Raw genomic sequence first — 8,284 nt, forward strand, 5'->3', positions numbered from 1 at the left:
CGTTTCATGTTTTGCCGAAATACATTTCTGCTTCATTTTCATGCATAATGGAAATGGAAATGAAAGGCATGAAAGGAAAATAAGAAGAAGAATTAAAAATCGTCTTGTGCGATAATTCGTTTGATTTGTTTTGTGAGCGATTTCAATTAGAAAATAATAGCGTGTGTAGCTTAACAATGGGGGATGTTGATTTGAATGGTTTTTAGGATGATTAGGTGAGAATTCCGACGGAAATTTGGAATTTATTGATTCATAGACATTATAGTATACACCACAGTCTGGGCCATAGTTGATGTAGTTTATTGAATAGCTTAGAATTAAGCATCATGTATGTCTTAGTCCAGTGTTGTCCAAACTGGACTGTTCTAAGACAAACCTTGGTGGTATGCCATGCCCTAAACTAAGAGTGCAGATATGAGCATGTACGGCACGGCATGCATTTCAAGGAATTTTCATAAAATTTCGATGACTCATTAAGGTGCCGAAGCACAATTTAGCACAAAAATTTGGACAACACTTTCTCACTGGATGAACTAGCCTAATTTAGCTTCTGGAAATACTTTAGTCTGAAACTGGAGATTATTACCTGGAGTGATGTAACTGGAATAGTTCAGTAAACTAGAGTGGTGTACATGAGATAGTCCAGTATACTAGACGGATAGTCCAAAAATAGTTTAGAACACTAGAGTATTCCGACCAGATTCTAGTATACTAGAGTGATGCAACACGTTACACTAGTGTATACCGAGGTACTGAACTACCCTCAGTCCTGATCAGCCAAAGAGCGTGCTCTCAAGAACAGAGTAAGCTGAGAGCTACGCTCACGAGCATGGTCATCTAGTTTGCTTAAGAAGAGTTAGTTTTCGAGAACATGCTCCTTTCCTGATATAACTCAAAAATGTTTTTTGATCGATTTGTCAAAATTGACACATTTTATGGTCAAAATAATGTCAAGAGCCCTCAAACTTTAAGTATTTAATCACAGTAAGCCAATCTTTTTTTTTACAAAACTGTCAAAAAATCATCAAATTTCCAGTTTTTAATCACAGTAAACCAAGTGTTTCTTTCAAATCTGTCAAAAAAATTACACAAAAATTACCTGTGCATTGGAAAGTCCGAGACCACCAGCAATTTCATCACGATCAGCAGGTGAGAGATACTTTTGATACAAAAATCGCTTCTCAAGTTCAAAAATCTGATGATTTGTGAATGCTGTTCGAGATTTTCGTTTCTTCTTTGGTTGCGGTTGTGCTGCAAATAAATTTACACGTTCTGCAAAGTGAAAAGAGAGAAAAAAGAGTTAAATTAATGAACATGTTCGTACAGAACTGAACTGACTTAAAAATAAAGCCAATCACTTCAATTAAATGAGTTGAAAAAAAAGGCATCAAAAGTCAATTACGAATTGAATGCATTTATAAAAGTTAACAATTTAGTTCTTTTGTGAGCGCCATAAAAAAGTAAAATTGACCACACACTCAATAATGATACATTTGACATCATTTCCTGCATTCACAATGGCTCACAACAGCGCGTCTCTTATTTCCTTTCACCAATTTTATATTTACTGTGCTGTGTTGCTCATATACAGTCACAGACGACGAAGTCAAATGCCCGCATACAAATAAACAAATAAAAGTCTACATTTAATTCCCCCTATAGGGAAGTCAAGTCGACTGTTGTTGTGTAAAGTAAAGATAAAATGGCAATTTCTTTTTTTCTGTTTGTTTTCGTCAATTCCTTCTTTTTACGTCTTTCGTCTTTAAATTTTTTTCTTCTTCGTTCTTTCATCTTTCGTACTTTTTTATTTATTTATTTTATATTCCTTTATATAAAGCATAAGATTTGAAAAAACATACATACATTAACAATTCAAATGCTGCTTTTTAAAGAGATAGAAAAGAAAATAAATTTAATCGACCAATCGTGCGGCAACTTTTACCTCAATCATAAATATATGCTTTTCATTATCTGTGCCCTTTTGTACAGTCATTCACTCATTTGATGATACTTTGTATGGTATTGCATATTATTGCGGTTTTTTGTATTGGAATCGTTTTGAAGAAATAATAAAATTTAAGAGAAATGCAGAGAAATTGAGAAGATTTAAATGGCATGAAAGTAGTTGAGGTGATTTATTTTCTACTGTTCAGATGCGCATTTGGTGGATATATTGTTATTTGGGAATAAAGAAGATCAAATAGTTTGGTGACCTAGCAGCTTAGATTAAGGAGTTAAATATTGAAATAATCAAATACTTATTTTGGGTTCGAGATTCAAATTTCAACTTTTAAAACAAATATCTTGTTAACAAGTCATTAGACCAAGACAGTAGTCAGTAGGGGACTTTTAATGACACATCGATAGCTCAGTGATATGAACATGCGTTGGATCAAAATCATGAAATAAAATTTGTAATCCATACAAAAAATTGTAAGCCCTCTTTCACTCCCAGGTCCTTTAAGTTACGTAATTTCCGAACATTCCATTGCCAGTTTTTTGGGTATATCCTAAACGTACTAAAAACAATATTTACTCAAAAAATTAGCATTAATGAACTAATTTTGATGGTTTCCAACATAAATGTCATTAACAAGGAATTTAGAGTCCTATCCATAGTCCACTCATCCCGAGCGACACAAATGAAGAAGGCTCCACTATTGATTCTTCAAGGTTCCGCCAAAGTTCTTTATTTGTGTCGCTGATTTATAGACTAATCATTCCCCACTATCCCTTTTCTACATAATTTTCATGTACAACTAACTCTAAGCCACCAAAACCATCCATTTAAACCACATTCCCTCTGAACAAACCTCCGAAAAAGTCAGAAAAAACACATGACTATTAGCTTTATCTAATTGCCGCATGATATTTATTTTGAAGCGATTGGATGAATGAAAAGAAATTATCATTAATGTGAGAGATTCCATTGAACAAAAAAGAAAAAAATGAACAGAAGATCTTCGTTCATTCCAATATTATTAATTCTACATCAACGATTTGTGTTGTTTGTTAACTTGAACGATATAAACCGCAAAAAAATGGAATATAAAGCATACATTTTATGACAAATAATTATCATCGTTTTGCTTGTTGTTGTAAACTTTTTGAATGTTATTAACATGAGTATCATTAAGGCACAAAAAACCACAATTTCCATCCTGTTGATGAACAAAAAATATTAAAATTCTGACTGGATAAAAAGGATGAAACTTTTTTTTTTCGGGTAAATAAAAAAGAAACATTTTTAGAATGCATAATGAAAGGCTTCGGGGTGAATAGATGTCGTTACCTCAATAATTATCATGCATATTGAGTTTAGTGTCTTGTAATTTTGTGCAATTTTTGCCGACTAATTATCTCAGCTTAATTGAAACTTTAAAAATTAATTGATATTTTCATCATGAGTGTTTTTAAACAAAAAATATATTAAGCAATTAGTTTGTCGATTAACAAGATTGTATGATGAGTTAACATGTTAAATGATCGTTTGATCTTTTGGTGTTTTTTGTTTTGTAGGGTAAATTAGGGGAAGTACGTGGATATATTGAGAATTTTTAGAGGACTTTTAAAGGCATTTTGATTGCTTTTGATGAAGTTTGTCTCAATTTTGAAGTACATAACCCGAACTGTACAATGTAGTTGCTAGAGTGCTGCAACATCGCTGTATTAATGACAAGACATTTGGGTGCTTTAACAGTTAAGTCGAGGTTAATTGTAGTGCATTTGGAACAACATATAAATAGAACTATCTTGGTAAATCAACATGTTTACACGTCAATATTACAAAATACTATCAATTGAGATGCCATATGCTTATTTCTTGGGTATACTAAAGGACAAACTTGGTCATTAACTAAGATATACTTTGAAAATCTTGAGAAATCCGTCAACAGAGGTATTCTCAAGGGATATGGGTTTGCTTAGATCAATCTAGTTCTTTAAAGAGCTCATCGAAGGCGTCCATGTCACCGAGTTCATGTCAAAACGTTATTGTAAGGCCTGGAAAATCCGAAATGTATTCACAAGTATTCCCAAAGTTTTATGAAATATCTTCTTTATTCCGGAGATTCCATACCTTAGGTTATTGAGTTTTGGAATAGTTTTGAAGTCTTCATGACAGTTGTCTCAAGCTTAAGCTTGAAAAATTAGATTCCTATCAAGTTCCTTAGTCATCCTCGTGAAAAACAGGTGTTGATAGTGACATTGTTGCATTTAATATTGGAAATTAGTAAGATAAGTGTTAGTCAAGCGATAGAGCTAGTTTCAGGTGCCATCTGAAGCAGATCATAGATCACAATATGTGTGTCCCAATAATAATATGAAACTATGATCACCTTATAAGACAGTTGCAAATAATGATCAATACTTAATCATATTGCGCCTAAATTTCCATCAATCAAAAACCGTCAACATCAATTTACAGTAACTCCAATGATAAATATTCAAAACCAATAATTCACAACGTAAAATCTCCTTGAACCATAACCATCAACTTAACATCAATTCATCTACATCATCATTAACTCCGAAAAAAACATATTCATTACCAATATTCACAATCACCACAATTTACATCTAAACAAAAATAAATGAGAAGACATCACTTAAAGCACTTAACATTGGCGACATTTGAAAAAAATTTTGTAATGAGTGAGAGTCAATAATCAGTCAAACAAGCTTCATCATCCTTGTTTATAACAAATCTGTGCACTTAAAGTATTGCATTAAAAGTCAATTAAGTGATTTTGTAGTGAGAGACGACTTAAGGCACAAAAAAGCATTTATCTGCCTGCACTATGAATAACAGCAATAATGAACAATTTATTGTTGGTGTTGGAAATGTGATTAGTAGATAAATTGCCATAACAACATCAACTGCTAACGATCAACATGTACAACAAAATGATCTTGCCACTTTGCTAGCCTTTATTTTTTTTTTTTTGTGTGCATGACTTTTTATTGCCATAATTTATTAATCAATCTGAAGCTCAACAATGAGCGAAAAAATAAATTAAGTGACATGCAAATTCTAAAAAAATAGGCAATAAGTGTACGACGGGGCAATAAATTTACAAATGATTGATTGTTCAAAAGGTTTTAATGGGCAAATGTTCAGTCAAACAGACAAAAAAAAAAAACAATTGAAGTTTCAATGACACGATTGTTCTGTAAATTGAATGAAGTGTTTGGTATACATTGTTGCATGTAGAGGTATCCAACTTTATGGTTAGTTTTGAGGATCATATTTGGGAATGTTTGGAAATTACGTTACACCCAAGGGGATAAAGGGAGAATACGGAGCCCAAACCGTAGGAAGATTATCTAATTAAGCTACTCTAAGGACTACATAACTTCCGAACGATTCTTGTGCATTTAGGGTGTCTTCTTTAAGTTAAGAAGTGCCTGTAGTCCTTTTTCAGTCTGAATCCTCAATAAAGTGTCTTAATTGGATTTTAAAGCCGATGCCTTGCTAGGCCGTCAAATCCTGTGATAGCCAGAGCCTCTTTTGACTCCGTTCCACTATGTGGCTTGGATCGAAGGTCTCAATTGCAATATGGTGGGATTGGTGAATGATGGAGCTAACCTAGGTGAGAGTAAGGTCACATATATCTCTCGTTCATCATATTTAGGAATCAACCTATAAGCATGTTGTCATTACTAACACAATAACTAACCCTACCTCTGCAGTTCTTGCTAACCCTACCAGGTATGTACAAATGCCATTTGAAAAGTGGAGGGCAACCGTTCATTTTATTCGAAATATCTAGGCAGTTTGCCTTGACCGAAAATGTTCGACCGAATTCCAGCACATGGCACATGGTACATGGTTCTTCCAAAATTGTTTGGTGCCACACAGATTGCCCATCACTGCATTAAAACCTTTAGTTTACATACATTACTTCCTAATGTGGCTTTTAAGGTGGCATGAAGGATGCAACAAAGATCCCTCAACCCTGAGGGAAGAGCAACCCTAAGTGTCATTACTCTAGCAGCTGCCCATTCCACCTAACAACCCCAAACACATGCTTACAATCATCTGATACTATTATTTAGTAAACACGTAACAAATGAATTATGACAGTAACTCAAGTGTGCCTATAAATTATCAAATTGACGGGAATAAAGCAGAAACAAATAATACTTTTTTTTTGACAAATTGGACGTCCGTAAATTATGTAAATTTCTATTAATTGATCAATAGCTGCCATGTAATCACTTATCAATTATCATTAATCATGAATATTTTTTTTTCTATCATTGATTAATTGCTGTTCATTTCCTCGTGAAGTTTTGATTAATTTTTTTCGGTTTTGTTGGATATGAAAGTCAGTCAGTCATATGATTGAAATTTATAAGCTTTGATTTGTTTCGTGTTATTCAATTTTTCAATAAATTATCTACAAATATTTTTTTTTGCTTCTCTTCATGCCAAGTCCTAATTATTTTCAAATGAATGCTATAAATTATATTATTTGGTTTTGTTGTTGCTGTAGCACTAGATTTTGTGAAATTGAACAGATTTGTTTTGATTTATTTAGTGGATTTGGGGGGTTTTTGGGTTGTGTAATGATGAATTTTAAAGACGAGTAGTTTTTATAGCAAGTGCTGTGTATTTGAAGAGTTTCTTGATCCTAATGAGTCTCAGTCGACTCTAGTGAGCTTCATAATACCATAGTGAGCCTCGTAAGACCCTAGAGAGAGTCTCATTTGATCTTAGAGTGAGTCTTTTATTCGACCTTTGAGAGATCGTCGTCTCATTTGACCTAAAGAGAGAGAGGAGTATCTCATTCGACCCTAGGAGAGTGTCTCATTCGACCTTAGAGAGAGAGGGAGACTCTCATTCGACCCTAGAGAGAGAGTCTCTCATTTGACTCTTGAGAGAGAGTCTCTTATTTGACCCTATAGAGAGAGTTTCTCATTCGACCCTAGTGAGAGAGAGTTTCTCATTCGATTCTAGTGAGAGAGAGAGTCTCTCATTAGTCCCTAGTGAGAGAGAGTCTCTCATTCGACCCTAGAGAGAGTTTCTCATTCGATTCTAGTGAGAGAGAGAGTCTCTCATTCGATCTTAGAGAGTCTAATTCGAACCCTGAATGACTTTATAAAGATATTTCAGATTTTAACTAAATCAGACCATAAAACTTAATTAAATATTTGAAAAATTCCAATTCTCCCAGCATCATTTCTCACATTGATTTTTCAAAAAAATTCAATAATTTATTGAGGAATTTCCATCCCTTAACTATCAAATAAATTAACAACTTCACAAATCTCATTAGCTTCCAAAAGATATCCAATAAAATAAATTATCCAAAAAGGCAATCGATTCGGACTTCAGAAAGGAAAAAAAAACTCCCACATGTATACAATAGCAATAATCATAAATATGTATAACAACCGGAGAGACCTGCTGAGCTGCTAATTTTTATCTGCCCTTTTTTCACATACCGAAAAAAAATCTGAAAGAAACTTTTTCCCAAGAACTGATGCTGTAAAACAATTAGTTACTAATATTGCCATGTTTATTTAGGATATACATAAAAAGGCTATTGAATTCACATTACAACATGTGAGGGAGCGTTGAAAATGAGTTTTTTTTTTGTTTAGCACATTAAATTGAGACTCAAAGACCCCACACAGCATGTGCATCTCTTCTTATGCTGCTTTTTTTGAGGAGTAAAAATTCGCACATTAATTATCGTCATCGTTTTCAATCATCAGGTTGTTATATTTTTTGTAAAAGAGATATTGGGTGATGAAGTTTAGGATGCATATGGGGAAGATGCATAAGTAGCGCAGGGTTTCAGATTAGTTTGAATTTGATTCAGCTAACTGACCTAAATAGATAAGGAGCATGCTCAAGGAGACTGTATTAGGTTCGTTGTTGGCCAGCATTAGGGATATGTCAGCATTAGGAGATTTATCAGCATTAGGGATAGGGCATGATATGTAAGAAGCAAGCTTAATGTCTCAAGTTGACTCCACGATACTCTCCCATCAAGTTACTTTTTTTGATTGTCTTGAAAGGATTTATGGCACAATAGAGCGGTTTGAAAATTGTAAGGGACTCTTTGCTTTACTAAAGTAGTTAAAAGAGTAGTATCTTAGATTGGATGTGCAATAAGAAGTGCTAGAATCCTTAATATACCAAATTAGGGCTCTATGTATGCTTCAGACGATCTCTTAACGCCATTAATGGACACATGTTGACTCTAGTCAATGAAGTAATTAAGGTAGTATGCTTTAATCTACACCAAGTGTGTGGAACTGTCAAAAATAATAA

This window comes from Chironomus tepperi, unplaced genomic scaffold (assembly GCF_022539635.2).
Source record: "Chironomus tepperi strain 1889 unplaced genomic scaffold, CSIRO-AGI_Ctep_v1 contig_188, whole genome shotgun sequence".
Classification (NCBI taxonomy): domain Eukaryota; kingdom Metazoa; phylum Arthropoda; class Insecta; order Diptera; family Chironomidae; genus Chironomus; species Chironomus tepperi.